Source organism: Scyliorhinus canicula, chromosome 19 (genome assembly GCF_902713615.1).
Source record: "Scyliorhinus canicula chromosome 19, sScyCan1.1, whole genome shotgun sequence".
NCBI lineage: Eukaryota > Metazoa > Chordata > Chondrichthyes > Carcharhiniformes > Scyliorhinidae > Scyliorhinus > Scyliorhinus canicula.
In genome coordinates, this window is record NC_052164.1 from 58,450,390 (window position 1) to 58,466,802 (window position 16,413).

Sequence of the window (16,413 nt, forward strand, 5' to 3'; positions counted from 1 at the left end):
AATATATGATAAATGGTAAATGTGTAAATGGTACACACTCGGCGCTGTGTCCGTGCTGGCTGATACACATAGCGCTGACCAACACACAACTGACCCTGGGTGTGAGGGTGTTTCTTATATCACTGTGTGGGTGGTACTCATGGAATCATACAATCCCTATAGTCAGGAAGGGGGCCATTCAGCCAATCAAGTCTACACCTACCCTCCAAAAGAGCACTTTACCTAGGCCCACTCCCCCGGCTTATCCCCATAACCCCACCTAACCTTTTGACACTAGGGGACCATTTAGAATGGCTAATCCACCTATCCTGCACACCTTTGGACTGTGGGAGGAAACCGGGGCACCCGGAGGAAACCCACACAGACATGGGGAGAAAATGCAAACTCCACACAGACCATCACCCAAGGCCGGAATTGAACCCAGGTCCCTCGTGCTATGAGGTAGCAGTACTAACCACTGTGTCAACATGCAGACCTGCATTTAATCCCTCAGTAAGCTTAAGTGTGCCAGACCCTTAAACTACATCTTCCCCAAATCTTAATCCAATACATTATCACAAAAAAATAAATAGGGCATTTGAGGATTTCCACCAGGGATTTTACAGATCAGACCCCAGGGGGTAGGGAGGAGAGATAGGACAGCTCTTGGATGGGTTGGTGTTTCCAGAGGTTGATGGGGGGGAAGAGACAAGGATTGGAGGAATTGCTAGGGCTGCAGGAAATAATGGATGGGGCAGGGTTGATGCAGTCCGGGAAAACATCAGGGCCAGATGGATTCACGGTTCTATAAACAGTTTTTGCCAGAACTTGCACCCCATCTCCTGGCTAAGTACATTGAATCTATGGCCCAGGGGGAATTGCTGGCCACACTCGCACAGGCCTCTATTTTGTTGATATTGAAAAAGGATAAAGACCCAACAGAGTGTGGGTCTTATGTGAAGATCTTGACTAAGGTACTAGCAAAATGTTTAGAAAGGTGTGTACCGGAGGTAGTGTTGGAGGAACAGACTTTATTAAGGGGCGGCAACTGGCCAGTGATATTAGGCAGTTGTTAAATACTGTTATGACTCTGTCAAGGAGCCAGAGATTATCGAAAGATGCAGAAAAGGCCTTCAACCGAATAGAATGGAGGTTCCTGTTTGAGACCCTGAGGAGATTTGGGTTTCATAGATTATCATAGAATTTACAGTGCAGAAGGAGGCCATTCGGCCTATCGAGTCTGCACCGGCTCCTGGAAAGAGCACCCTACCCAAGGTCAACACCTCCACCCTATCCACATAACCCCATAACCCAGTAACCCCACCCAACACTAAGGGCAATTTTGGACTCTAAGGGCAATTTATCATGGCCAATCCACCTAACCTGCACATCTTTGGACCATGGTTTATAGCATGGATATGATTATTACATGCCACATGGACAGCGAGTCTGAGGACAAATGGGATGGACTCAAAGTATTTTAGGTGCATAGGGGAACGCGGCAGGGAGCCCATTGTCACCATTGTTATTCGCGCTGACAATTGAACCCCTTGCAATTGCATTGAGAGAATCCAGAGTGGAGGGATATTGTTCGGGGAGACAGAGGGTATAGAATATTGCTCTATGCCAACAATCTAATGTTATACGTATCAAACCCGCTGGAGTCTATGGATAAAATAATCGATCTGTTAGGGAAATTTGGGAAGTTCTCGGGACATAAGTTCGAATGACGTATTTCGGTTACTGCCCAGGCAAGGAATGCAGATCTGGGAGTTTTACCATTCACGCTGGCCAGGACAAGATTCAGACATTTAAGTTTACAAATAACACATGACTGAGATACAATGCACAAATGGAACTTGCCCAGTTTGGTTGAGGTAGTCGAGAGGGATCTGAAGAGGTGGAATTCCCTGCCATTGTCCCTGGCAGGAAGCATACAGAAAGTTAAGATGAACCTACGTAGGGCAGCACGGTAGCATGGTGGTTAGCATAAATGCTTCACAGCTCCAGGATCCCAGGTTCGATTCCCGGCTGGGTCACTGTCTGTGCGGAGTCTGCAAGTCCTCCCCGTGTGTGCATGGGTTTCCTCCGGGTGCTCCGGTTTCCTCCCACAGTCCAAAGATGTGCGGGTTAGGTGGATTGGCCATGCTAAATTGACCGTAGTGTCCTTAAAAAGTAAGGTTAAGGGGGGGAGTTGTTGGGTTACGGGTATAGGGTGGATACGTGGGTTTGAGTAGGGTGATCATTGCTCGGCACAACATCGAGGGCCGAAGGGCCTGTTCTGTGCTGTACTGTTCCATGTTCTACCACCAAGATTTTTATCCATCTACCTAACCCTTCCAATATTCCTCCCAAAAGCGTACTTTAGTGGGTTGCACAGATTAATTTTGGAATTTGTGTGGGCATGTAAAACTCCCAGGATTCGGAAGATCTTTTTGCAAAGAGGGTGGAAGGTGGGGGTGTTGGCACTTCCAAACCTATTATACTGGATGGCAAATATAGAGAAGGTGAGGTGTTGGTAGGGGGAAAGGGAATCAGAGTGGGTTCAGGTTAAGGAAGCCTTCTGTGCGAGGTCATGTTTGAGGGCCTTGGCGGCTGCCCCACTCCCGTACTCTCGGGGCAGATATATTAGGAATCCCATGGTTGCACCTTTGCTCAGAATATGGAACCAATTGAGGCAGCACATTAGGCTAAGAGGCACGTCGACAGTGACCCCATTATGTAAGAATCAACGGTTTATGCTGGGAAAGATAGATGCAATGTATGGTAGGTGATACAGGGAAGGGGTAGAATGGTTGAGGGACTTGTTTATTGAAGGATGGTTTGCAAAGCAGGAGGAATTACATGGGAAATTTGAATTGCCTAGGGGGAGCCAATTGAGATACATTCAAGTCCGAAACTTTGCACGTAAAGAACTATCCTCCTTTTCTCATCTGCCGGAAGGGAAGTTTCTGGAAAATTTGTTAATTTGGGATTACCTGGAAGAGGGGAAGATTGGAGACATTTATGGGTTGCTACTGGAAACTGATAAGACGTCAATGGAAGAAATAAGAAAGAACTGGCAGGAGGAGTTGGGAATTGAGCTTAGAGGGGGGACATCTTGAGTGAGACCATGCACCAAATGAACTGAACTTCATTCTGTGCTATGAGCCTCATCCAGTTCAAGGTAGTGCACAGGACTCACATGACGAGGGCCCAGATGAGCAGGTTCTTTCTCGGAAGTGGGAGATGAGTGTGAAAAGTGCAGGAGGGGATCAACAAACCATTTGGATTTGTTCTGTGAGTGTGCAAAGTTGAATGGATTCTGGGCTGCAATGTTTGACACAATATTGGAGATAGTGGGGTCAAGCTGGCACCGTGCCCTGGGGTGGCAATCTTTGGAGTTTCAGAATTGCCCAAGCTGTTGGAGGGGTGGGGGGCTGATATGGGGCCCTTCGCCTCACTGGTTGCAAGGTGAGGAATCCAAATTATCGATCGTCCAACTGGGAGTTTCAGCATGGCTGGGAGATCCGGTCAAATTATTGAAGTTAGAGAAAATTAAATATGCACTTGGGGATTGGAAGAAGGGTTCTTTGTGAAATGGAACCTCTTTATCCTGTTTAAAGACATTTTTGTCACCAAAGGGTAAAGAGGGGGCGCGGTTTAGGGGTGGGAGAGAAAAATAAGGGGTTATTTTGGGGAGGGGATGAAGAAAGGGAGAAACATTTTTTCAGACTGTTTGTAACCTGTTCTAAGTTGATTACTGTTTGTGAATGTAAATATGTGTTTGAAAAAAAATGGGCTGGATTCTCCAATTGTGAGGCTATCGTGCGCGCGTGGACTTGGCCTGCAAAATAGTGCCCCCCTTTGGCCGGCTCACAAGCCCTGGACCACCCTCCCAGCCCCTGAAAAAGTCCCCCCTGCCCACGGATCGGCCCTCCCCCGACTGTGGTGGCGCTGGACCTAGTCCGCAGCCGCCAAGCCGAGTTCCCGATGGATGATAGCACACGCAACTGACGCCGTCGGCAACTCAGCCAGTCGGGGGCAGAGTATTGTGGGGTGGGCCTCAGGCAACGTCCTGAGGCCGTCGATATGGCATGCGTCATATTCGGTGAGCACTCTGCTTTGGAGGGGCCGGAGCATCGTCAAACGGCACTGCCCCCCGATTTGGTCGGAAACGAGTATTCTCCGGCCGATCGGCAAATGCGATTTTGGCGTCGGCGACCGGAGAATCCCACCCAATATATTTAAAAATAATAATTTTCCTCATACCTCACATTGTCATCATTGCATTCTCACTACGTCATCTCCCTCTTCAGTGTTTCAATTAAAATGTTCAGATGGTCTGGAGGCCTTATGACGTTTCCACATCTCGTTTGAACTATTGTTGAAGGAGTGGTTGGCTCTGTCACTGCTGGTTCTTCCTGTAAGTTTGGAGATTGTTCAGGAAATTGGGTGTTTTCATTGATATCGCTCCTTTTGCACAGTGTGGAGGGGCAGTGTTGGGACGAGGATCAGACTCCTCCTGTTTATCCTGACTGTGCTCTCTGCTGTGCCAACCAGGAAGGACTGAGGTTGGTTCTTTCTCTCAAGGTCTTTAATCCAGAACCTTTCTGTAATTGTGGTGAATACCTTGTGTGAAAGTTTCTGTAGTAGGTGGAAGCTTGCTCCTGTCTCTAAGGCTTGCCTGGATCTCCTGATAAATCCTGGTTACCAATCCTGATATGAGATTTTTTTCAGAATTGGAAGTTTTGTGCCAAGTTCATTTCCCATCACGGGTTTTGATGGGACTGGCCGCTTTGTAAAAGATGGACCTGTAAGTGGGCAGTGCTGTGGGGATTCCCTTGTTCTTTGTTAGGAGATCTTTTACTGTTCGGTCCCCCCCATTTGCCAGCGAGTATCTTGGGGAGCTGGTATGAATGAAATGAAAATGAAAATCGCTTATTGTCACAAGTAGGCTTAAAATGAAGTTACTGTGAAAAGCCCCTCGTCGCCTGTTCGGGGAGGCTGGTACGGGAAGGTATGGTTAATTTGGGACGACCTGGAAGAGGGGAAGATTGGAGAAATTAATTGGTGGCTACTGGAAACTGATAAGACATCAATAGTAAAAGTAAGGAAGAACTGCTGGTATGGTGGCGGACGTTGGCTGTGGTGATGAAGTGTGGGAAGCACTTACTCAGAAATTGTGGGCTGTTATCTGACATGGCAAGGGCAGTTTGATGGCCCAGTGGTTGGCACAGCTGCCTCACAGCACCAGGGACACGGGTTCAGTTCCGGCCTTGGTTCACTGCCTGTGTGGAGTTTGCACGTTCTCCCCGTGTCTGCGTGGGTTCCCTCCGGATGCTCCGGTTTCCTCCCCAGTCCAAAGATGTGCAGGTTAGGTGGATTGGCCATGATTAATTGCCCCTTAGTGTTCAAAGATGTGTAGATTTAGTGGGGTTGCGGGGATAGGGTGGGGTGTGGGCCTGGAGTAGGGTGCTCTTTCAGAAGGTCGGTGCAGACTTAATGGGCCAAATAGCCTCCTCCTGCACGGTAGGAATTCTATGATTTTGTCTGGGATATGTGGTTCATGAATATCTCTTACAGTGCCTGAATTATTGCCTCTGTAGTAGCCCATATACATCAACCCATTTGGAGGAGCTGTCCATCACGATGAGGAATGATTTGCTGTTGAAGATGAACACATCAACATCCAGCCTCTCCCATGACCTAGTCAGGAATTGTGTGGTCGCTTTGGTCTTGCCTGTGGAACCGCAGATAACTGGCAGGTATTTCCTTATCACCTGGGAGTACACTTGCTGTTTTTCAATGAGATTGACATTGTGTTTTGTCAGGAGGTTCTCCGTGACCCTTGAAAGTGTGTCTACTATTGTCTGTGTTTTATCTTGGACATGTACAATCTGCAGATGGACGTAATGAGGCATAAGTAGATTTTGGAAGGCATCTTTGCTCGCTTTTACATTCAGTTTGAGGGAGAGAGGATTGGATCTGAGGCTAGCATTTTAAACTTAAATAAGAGAAATTAGGAGGGAATGAAGACTGAGCTGGCTAAAGTGAATTGGGAAATGGGTAAGTCAGTAGAGATGCAGTGGCAGACATGCAGGAATATTTTTCAGAATACTTGGAAAAGATAAATTCCAGGAAAAAGAAAGGCTCCAGAGGAAGGACAGCATCATCAATGACTAACTAAATTAAAGTTAAAGAAAAAGCATATTATTCTGCGAAGGTGAGTGGCAGGTCAGAAGATTGGACAGAACGCAAAGAACAGGAAAGAATGACTACAAGACTAATAAGGAGGGAGAAATTATGAGAGAAAGCTGGCTGGAATTATAAAAAAGAGAGTAAGAGTTTTTCAGATATTCCAAAAGGAAAAGAGTAAATAAACAGATCATCGTCCCTGAGAAAGTGAGTCTGGGGAATTAAGAATTGAAAATAAGGAAATGGTGGATGGATTGAACAGATATTGTGAGTCTGTCTTAACTGTGGAGAATGCAAATAACATCCCAGAAATAATTGTGAATCAGGAGGTGTGTGATGATATGATCTGCATACTCGTCTGCCATTGGGCCAGAACGTCGGCTTACCATTGGCCCTGGTCGGTCATGTGCCTCTCGACCGATTGGCCGAGAGGCTGAGTTAACCACGCCTCTATCAATGAGGTATAAATGCTCAGAAGCCTGACGATCGTTCCTTTCCACTGTAGACGATCGCCAGGCTATGTTCTAGTTAATTAAAGCCTGACATTGGTAAATCACTCGCCTCGCGTGCAATCGATGGTGCATCAAGGTGAAAGGGAATGAGGAACTTAAAACAATTTAAATCACCAGGGAGAGTAGATTGAGAATATTATTGAAACTAAAAGCTGACCAGTCCCCAGGTCCTCATGGACTTCATCCCAGGGTCTCAAGAGAAGAGGCTGCTGAGACGGTAAAATACCATTGGTTTAAATTTTTCAAAATCACTTTAATTAAGAAAAGGTCCCGTCAGTTTGGAAAATTGTGAAGGTGACTACTTTATTCAAGAAAGAAAGGAGACAGAAAGCAGGAAACTACAGGCCAGTTAATTTAACATCTATCATCAGGAAATTGCTGGAATATATTATTAAGGAAGTTATAGCAGGGCACTTAGAAAATCTAAATGCAATCCAGCAGAGCCAACGTGGTTTTATGAAAGCAAAATCATGTTTCACTAATTTATTGGAGTTCTTTGAGGATTTAACAAGCAACGTGTACAAAGGGGAACCTGTGGAGGTGGTGTGTTTGCATTTTCAAAAGACGTTTGACAAGGTGCCACATCAAAGGTTACGGAGACATGGGCCGGGATTCTCCCCTACCCGGTGGGGCGGGGGGGTCGCGGCGTAGTGGAGTGGCACTAACCACTCCGGCGTCGGGCCTCCCCAAAGGCGCGGAATTCCCCGCATCTTTAGGGGCTAGGTCCGTGCCGGCGTGGTTGGCGCCATGCCGACTGGTGCCAAAACCAGAGCCAACAGGCATTGACGGCCCACGCCTGGCGTCGGGGCTGGCCGAAAGGCCTTCGCCAGTTCGCGCATGCGCCGGTGCGTCAGCGGCCGCTGACGTCACCACCGGCGCATGCGCGGTAGGGAGGTTCACTTCCGCGTCCGCCATGGTGGAGGCCATGGTGGCGGCAGAGGAAAAAGAGTGCCCCCACGGCACTGGCCCGCCCGCCGATCGGTGGGCCCCGAACGCGGGCCAGGCCACCGTGGGGGCACCCCCTGGGGTCCGATTGCCCCGCGCCCCCCCGACCCCAGGGTACCGCTCACGCCACCAATCCCGCCACCACCAGAGGTGGTTGAAACCACATCAGCGGGATTGGCCTCTCAGCGGCGGGACTTCGGCCCATCGCGGGCCGGAGAATCGCCGCGGGGGGCTCGCCGATCGGCGCGGCGCGATTCCCGCCCCCGCCAATTCCCGGGTGGCGGAGAATTCCGGCCATGGCGGGGGCGGGATTTACGCCGGCCCTGGGCGATTCTCGGAGAATTTCGCCCATGGTTAGAACAGGGACAGGAATGGTTGTTGGAAGTTCCGGGGTATAGATGTTTCAGTAAGAGTAGGGAAGGTGGTAAAATCATAGAATTTTATCATAGAATTTACAGTGCAGAAGGAGGCCATTCAGCCCATCGAGGATGCACCGGCTCTTGGAAAGAGCACCCTACCCAAGGTCAACACCTCCCCCTATCCCAATAACCCAGTAACCCCACCCAACACTAAGGGCAATTTTGGACACTAAGGGCAATTTAGCATGGCCAATCCACCTAACCTGCACATCTTTGGACTGTGGGAGGAAACCGGAGCACCCGGAGGAAACCCACGCACACACGGGGAGGATGTGCAGACTCCGCACAGTGACCCAAGCCGGAATCGAACTTGGGACCCTGGAGCTGTGAAGCCATTGTGCTATCCACAATGCTACCGTGCTGCCCGTGGAGGAGTAGCAGTGGAGGAGTAGCATTGTTAATCAAGGATAGTTTAACGGCTGCAGAAAGGCAGTTCGAAGGGGATCTGCCAACTGAGGTAATATGGGCTGAAGTTAGAAATAGGAAAGGAGCTGTGACATTGTTAGGAGTTTTCTATAGGCACCCAAATAGTAATAGAGATGTGGAGGAAGAAATTGCAAAACAGATTATGGATAGGTGTGGAGGTCTCAGGGTAGTTGTCATGAGTGACTTTAACTTTCCAAATATTGATTGGAACCTCTATAGGTCGAACAGTTCGGATGGGGCAGATTTTGTACAGTGTGTACAGGAGGGTTTCCTGACACAATATGTGGATAGGCCGACAAGAGGGAGGGCCACATTGGATTTGGTACTGGGTAATGAACCGGGCCAAGTGTTAGATTTGTTTGTGGGAGAGCACTTTGGAGATAGTGACCACAATCCGGTGTCTTTCACTATTGCAATGGAGAGAGATAGGGCCATACGGCAGGGCAAGATTTATAATTGGGGGAGGGGTAATTATGATGTGGTTAGGCAAGAATTAGGGAGCATAAGATGGGAACAGAAACTGTTAGGGAAAGGCACAAATGAAAAGTGGAGCTTGTTCAAGGAACAAATACTGCGTATCCTTGATATGTATGTCCCTGTCAGGCAGGGAGGAAATGGTCGTGTGAGGGAACCATGGTTCACAAAAGAGGTTGAATGTCTTGTCAAGAGGAAAAAGGAAACGTATGTATGGATGAGAAAACAAGGTTCAGTTGGGTCGCTTGAGGATTGCAAGGTAGCAAGGAATGAGCTAAAAAAAAGGGCTTAGGAGAGCTAGGAGGGGGCATGAGAAGTCCTTGGCGGGTCGGATCAAGGAAAACCTCAAGGCTTTTTACTCTTATGTAAGAAATAAAAGAATGACCAGGGTGAGGGTAGGGCCGGTCAAGGACAGTAGTGGGAACTTGTGCATGGAGTCAGAAGAAATAGCAGAGGCGTTGAATGAATACTTTTCTTCAGGCGGGTAGGCTGGAGGAGGTAGATGTTCTGAGGAAGGATGCATTAGCAATTTTGAAAATCCTGAGGGTCGACAAGTCCCCTGGGCCAGATGGGATATATCCAAGGATTCTTTGGGAGGCAAGGGATTAGTTTGCAGAGCCTTTGGCTTTGATCTTTGTGACCTCACTGTCCACGGGGATAGTGCCAGAGGACTGGAGAGTGGTGAATGTTGTTCCTCTGTTCAAGAAAGGGAATAGGAATGACCCTGGTAATTATAGGCCAGTTAGTCTTACTTCGGTGGTCGGTAAGTTAATGGAAAAGGTCCTGAAGGATAGGATTTATGACCATTTGGAAAGATGCAGCTTAATCCAGGATAACACGAATCAACACGGATTCGTGAAGGGTACGTCTTGCCTCACAAATTTGATTGAATTCTTTGAGGAGGTAACTAAGTGTGTAGATGAAAGTGGAGCAGTTGATGTCGTATACATGAAGGTTCCCCATGATTGGCTCATGAAGAAAGTAAGGAGGTGTCGGATAGAGGGAAATTTGGCCAATTGGATAAGTAACTGGCTATCACATAGAAGACAGAGGGTGGTGGTGGATGGAAAATTTTTAGACTGGAGACCAGTTACCAACGGTGTACCACAGGGATCAGTGCTGGGTCCTCTGCTATTTGTGATTTTTATCAATGACTTGGAGGAGGGGGCTGAAGGGTGGGTCAGTAAATTTGCTGATGACACCAAGATTGGTGGAGTAGTGGATGAGGTGGAGGGCTGTTGTAGGCTGCAAAGAGACATTGATAGGATGCAGAGCTGAAAAATGGCAGATGGAGTTTAACCCTGATAAATGCGAGGTGATTCATTTTGGTAGAAAAAATTTGAAAGCGGATTACAGGGTCAAAAGCAGGGTTCTGAGAAATGTGGAGGAACAGAGAGATCTCTGAAGGTTGCCACTCAAGTGGATAGAGCCGTGAAGAAGGCCTATAGTGTGTTTGCGTTTATTAACAGGGGGCTTGAGTTTCAGAGCTGTGGGGTTATGCTGCAACTATACATGACCTTGGTGAGACCACACTTGGAGTATTGTGTGCAGTTCTTGTCACCTCATTATAGGAAGGATGTGGAAGCATTGGAAAGGGTGCAAAGAAGATTTACCAGGATGCTGCCTGGTTTGCAGGATAGGTCTTATGAGGAAAGGTTGAGGGAGCTAGGGCTTTTCTCTTTGGAGAGGAGGAGGATGAGAGGCGACTTAATAGAGGTTTATAAGATGATGAGGGGGACAGATAGAGTGGACGCTCAGAGACTATTTCCTTGGGTGGATGTAGCTGTTACAAGGGGGCATAACTATAAGATTCAGGGTGGGAGATATAGGAGGGATATCTGAGGTAGGTTCTTTACTCAGAGAGTGGTTAGGGTGTGGAATGGACTGCCTGCTGTGATAGTGGAGTCGGACACTTTAGGAACTTTCAGCGGTTATTGGATAGGCACATGGAGCACACCAGAATGACGGAGTGGAATAGCTTGATCTTGATTTCCGACAATGCTTGGCACAACATCGAGGGCCGAAGGACCTGTTCTGCGCTGTACTGTTCTATGTTACTACTCGAAATAAGAGCATGATGCAAGGGTTAACATATTGGCATGATGCAGGATTGGTTACCTAATAGGAAACAGAGGGCAGGGATAAATGGATCATTTTCGGATTGATGGGATGTGATGAATTTAGTGTCATAGGGATCATTGCTGTGATCTCAACTACTTCAAATTTATATTAATGACTTGAATGCCTGGCAGCTAAATTTTCTGATGATCCCAAGGGAGGTAGGAAAACAAGTTGTGAAGAGGACATAAAGTCCTCTTGGAAAGGGACATAGATGGATTAAGGGAGTGGGCAACAATTAGACAGAAGGAGTATAATGTGCTAAAATGTGAACTTGTCTATTTTGGCAGGAAGAATAGAAAAGCAGCACAGTATCTAAATGGAGACAGATTGCAGTGCTCCGTGGTACAGAGAGATCTGGGTTAAGGTATATGAATCAGGAAAGGTTAGTCTGGCAGTAGGGAGGCAAATGGAATGTTGCTGTTTATTGAAAGTGGAGTGGAATACAAAGTAACAATGTTGTACAGTTGGTGAGGCAACATCGAGGGTCTTGTGTATAATTTATGCCTCTTTGTTTAAAAAAGGATATAAATATAAAAGGATATAAAACCAGTTCACAGGCGTTTTACTTGGCTGATGCGTGCGATGGGGTGGACTGGGGAGGTTATCTTATGAGGAAAGGTTGGACAGGCTGGTACTGTATCTTGCGTTGGAGTTGAGAAGATTGAGAGCTGATCTAACTGAATCATATAGGGTCCCAAGGGGACTGGACAGGGTGGATGCTGAGAGGACGTTTCTCTTGTGAGAGACACTAGAACAAGGGGACATTGTTTAAAAATAACTCATCTCCCATTTAAGACAGAGATGAGTAGATTTTTTATTCTCTCAGAGGGTCATGAATCTTTGGAACTCTCTTCCCCAGAGAGTGACGGAGGCAGTGTCAATGAGTATCTTTTAGTAAGAGGTAGATTACTGACTAACAAAGGTTATCGGGATAGACAGAATGTGGAGTTGAGGTCACAATCAGATCAGCCTTGATCTTAGTGCCTTGGTGGAGCAGGGTTGAAGGGCCAAATGGTCATGTGTTTGCATGTATGTAATGTGTACCATTCTGGCCATCTGAATTGTAACAAGCATTGGTCATATTGAGCAGTTTATCAGTCTGTTAAATATTTGCCTGGAACATGGAACTAACCAGCCACCAATTACCTTTCTGTCTGACAGCCTTGAACAAGGTGTGAGGACCTGACAGTAATGATTGACCCCCCAGGATAGGATCCAGCAGCTCACTGCCCGTGTGTACAATACACGGGCTATCCACTGCTGGGTGTCCAAATCACACCAGGTACAGTGGATAAACTCTACGGACTGGGATTCAGAGTGAGAGTGACAACGAGTGCTAAAGGGGAGCTCTTAATTCTGGTCCTAATTGGCGATGTCCATAATTTGAACTTGCCTGGAGAGGTTCAAACTGAAACAGCTGCGCGTTTAACATTCAACTGCTGATTGGTCACAATTGTCATGTGACAGCATGTGTGGCCTCCTCTCATCTACTTTCACTGAATGTGGGCAGTGGCAGGCTGACACACAGCGACACAATGCCACATGGCTCTCCTACCAAGGCACAGCTCGCTGAGGGTTCTGGTGGAGATGTTACAGAGGAAGCACGGTAGCATTGTGGATAGCACAAATGCTTCACAGCTCCAGGGTCCCAGGTTCGATTCCGGCTTGGGTCACTGTCTGTGTGGAGTCTGCACATCCTCCCCGTGTGTGCGTGGGTTTCCTCCAGGTGCTCCGGTTTCCTCCAACAGTCCAAAGATGTGCAGGTTAGGTGGATTGGCCATGATAAATTGCCCTTAGTGTCCAAAATTGCCGTCAGTGTTGGGTGGGGTTCCTGGGTAATGGGGATAGGGTGGAGGTGTTGACCTTGGGTAGGGTGCTCTTTCCAAGAGCCGGTGCAGACTCGATGGGCCGAATGGCCTCCTTCTGCACTGTAAATTGTGTGTGTTGTGTGAGTGATGTGCGTATCCACAAGAGGTGAAAGATGACCCTCACCCTCCTGCCCCCCTCTCCCTAAAACAGCTGGTACTGCACTTCCTGGTCTCACGTCTTCCTCTTATCACTTCTCCAGATCAACGGCATCTCTCCCATAGTGCCAATGATCAAGGACTCTTTTTCTCCAGTGACTCCTTAAAGCTGTCCAATGTTGTTGAGGATCGTATTACTCACTTCTTTTAGATGATGTGCGTATGCTGTGCTCCACTTCCTTTACCCAAGATGGCGTCTCACACTAAACGAGGGCTAAACTGGCATTTCTGTCACAAACTCACCTTGGCTAATTAGAGGATTGTCAACACCAACTCACCAACCACTGGAATTAACGGTATTTGTAGTAGATGTGTCGGTATTAATTTTCCAAAATTTGCTAGATTCTGGAAAAGTTCCATTAGACTGGAAAGTATCAAATATAGCCCCTCTACGCTAGAATGGAGGGAGGTAGACAACAGGAAATTATAGATCAGCTAATTTGACATCTGTTGTAGGGAAGGTGTTTGAATCGATCATTATGGAATGTATACCTGCTCACTTAGAAAAACTCAATGTAATCAGCAAGAGTCAGCATGGTTTGGGGAAAGGATAATTATGTTTAGCCAATTGGTGGAGTAACATGTGCTGTGGATAAAAGGGTACCTGTGCAGAGGCTAAACCTGAATAATATGAGCAGATACATCAGCGACAATTAGATTGGTGAGAGCGAGGTCAGGTAAGGTTTTCCCTCTTGTTGCATCCCTCACCTGTTGCCACATTCCAAGTGTGGCAGATATATCCTTCAGAGTTTGACCAGCGTAGTCAATATTGGTGTTGATGAGCCACTCTAGCTGATGGACATTGCAGTCCCCAAGCCGATTCCAATCTGTGTCCTGCTCCCCTCTGTGCCTCTCCCTATTGGTGTTTCACATGGAGAAGTGCAGAATCATCAGTTGAGGGTAGATGGGAGGTGGAGGTCTCCTTGCCTGTGTTTGACCTGATGCCTTGAAACATCCCAGAGTTTAATAATAATAATTCCTATAGTCACAAGTAGGCTTACATTATTACTGCAGTGAAGTTACTGTGAAAAGCAGCTAGTCGCCACATTCCGGCACCTGTTCGGGTACACTGAGGGAGAATTCAGAATGTCCAAATTATCGACCAGCTTGTCTTTCGGGACTTCTGGGAGGCACGCGGAGGAAACCCACACAGACACGGGGAGAATGGCCAGACTCCGCACAGACAGTGACCCAAGCTGGGAATCAAACCTGGGACCCTGGTGCTGCTAAGCAGCAGTGCTAACCACTGTGCTACCGTGCCCTCATCGGACCCCACCCCAGAATTTGGGGTCAATGTTGAGGCTTCCAAAGCCAGCACCCTCTGATTGTATGTTATTGTGCTATCACTGCTGGTGGGTCTGTCCGGCCATTTGGACACGGGCACACGGTGGCATAGTGGGTTAACATTGCTGCCTGACAGCACCAAGGACCTGGGTTTGATTCTGACCTTGGGTGAATGTGTGAAGTTTGCATTTTCTCCCTGTGTCTGTGTGGGTTTCCATTAGGTGCCCTGGTTTTCTCCCACAATCCAAAGATGGTAAGAAGTCTTACAACACCAGGTTAAAGTCCAAAAGGTTTGTTTCAAATCACTGGCTTTCGGAGCACTGCTCCTTCCTCAGTTGAATGAGGATTCACCTAAGGAAAGAACAGTGCTCCGAAAGCTAGTGATTTGAAACAAACCTGTTGGACTTTAACTTGGTGTTGTAAGACTTCTTACTGTGCTCACCCCGGTCCAACACCGGCATCTCCACATCATGGCAATCCAAAAATGTGCAGATTAGGTGGATTTGCCATTTGCCCCTTAGTGTCCAAATGTTAGGTGGGTTTAGAGGGATAGGGTGCAGGAGTGGGCCCAGGTAGAGTGCTCTTTCAGAGACTCGATGTAGACTTGATGGGCCGGCTGGCTTCCTTCTGCACTGCAGGGATTCTATGAGTATCAGGGATGGTGTTGGACCAGCCTTGGATATCCCTGTGAGATACGATTCTGTGAGGATGGCTATTTTGGAGACACATGATGTCAATGGGCCCCTGCTATTTTCTGATCACCCCTCCCTCCCGTCAATGTGCTGACACACCGATCTAAATGAAAAGCGAGACAGACAAGAAGTGGTGATAAATCCAGTGAGATTTATTTGTGAGAGTTTTACTATCTTTAACCCCCACCCAGCAAAATATCTTCATTTAGTCTAAATTATTGTCAGTCTGAATCCTCAACGAGGAGTGAGTTTGAATATTTATTAAAGCTTCATCAACTAAATTAGCTCTCGCCTTGTGATGCCTGCCGGGAGTATTTAGGCTGAACAAAGATATCTCAGAGGAAAATATATTACATTATAAATTATATTACAGTGTAAATGTCACTTCTGACTTCACCTTACTCAGTTCATAAAATTCCCTATTGAAGAATTCTGGATAGATTAGCATCCTGAGAAAAATTATGTGAATCTATAACTTTTATAATGGTCGTTTGGTCGTACATAACTTGAGAATTGCTGAGAAAGCTTTTTAGCTTGCCCTCATCAGGACACTTTGTAATATTACCAATCTAACAACAATTTATACTGAATGAGAGGAGAGTTCTGGTTTGTTAGCAAGTGGACTCTAATTGGTAGTGATGTTGCCATGGAGCATGCGACAGCAAAATGAGTGGTATTTGCCACCAACACGATGTGGTCATCAAGCCAAACAGGTGTTCTACCCATCACACAAATGAGTAATGTGCTAGATGAGTTTCAACGCCAGCGTGATGCTCAATATGTAGGCCATAAGGAGAACCTTGTCTGACTGGGAGTTTGTATAATGTAATAATCTTTATTGTCAGAAGTAGGCTCACATTAACACTGCAATGAGGTTACTGTGAAAAGCCCCTAGTCGCCACATTCCAGCGCCTGTTCGGGGACACGGAGAATTCAGAATGTCCAACTAACCTAACAGCATGTCTTTCGGGACTTGTGGGAGGAAACCGGAGCACCTAGAGGGAACGCACACAGACACAGGGAGAACATGCAGACTCCGCACAGACAGTGACCGAAGCCGGGAATCGAACCTGGGACCCTGGCGCTGTGAAGCATCAGTGCTAACCACTGTGCTACTGTGCTGCCCTAGATCTGCTGCCCACAAACCGTTAACAATATACTATTTTCCTTATCCTCCCCATGTTTTTGTTGGCTGAAAAGAAAAAAATGGAGTCAATCGATGTATTGGCTCCAATGTTCAGCCTCCTGGCAAATGGATCGAGTTTCCCAATCCCGTGTTTTGTGCATGATGTTCTCGCTCTGTGTTCTTGACAAAGATTATAATTTTTCTTTCGCTGGGTTAAATCCTTAAAGTAGCCAC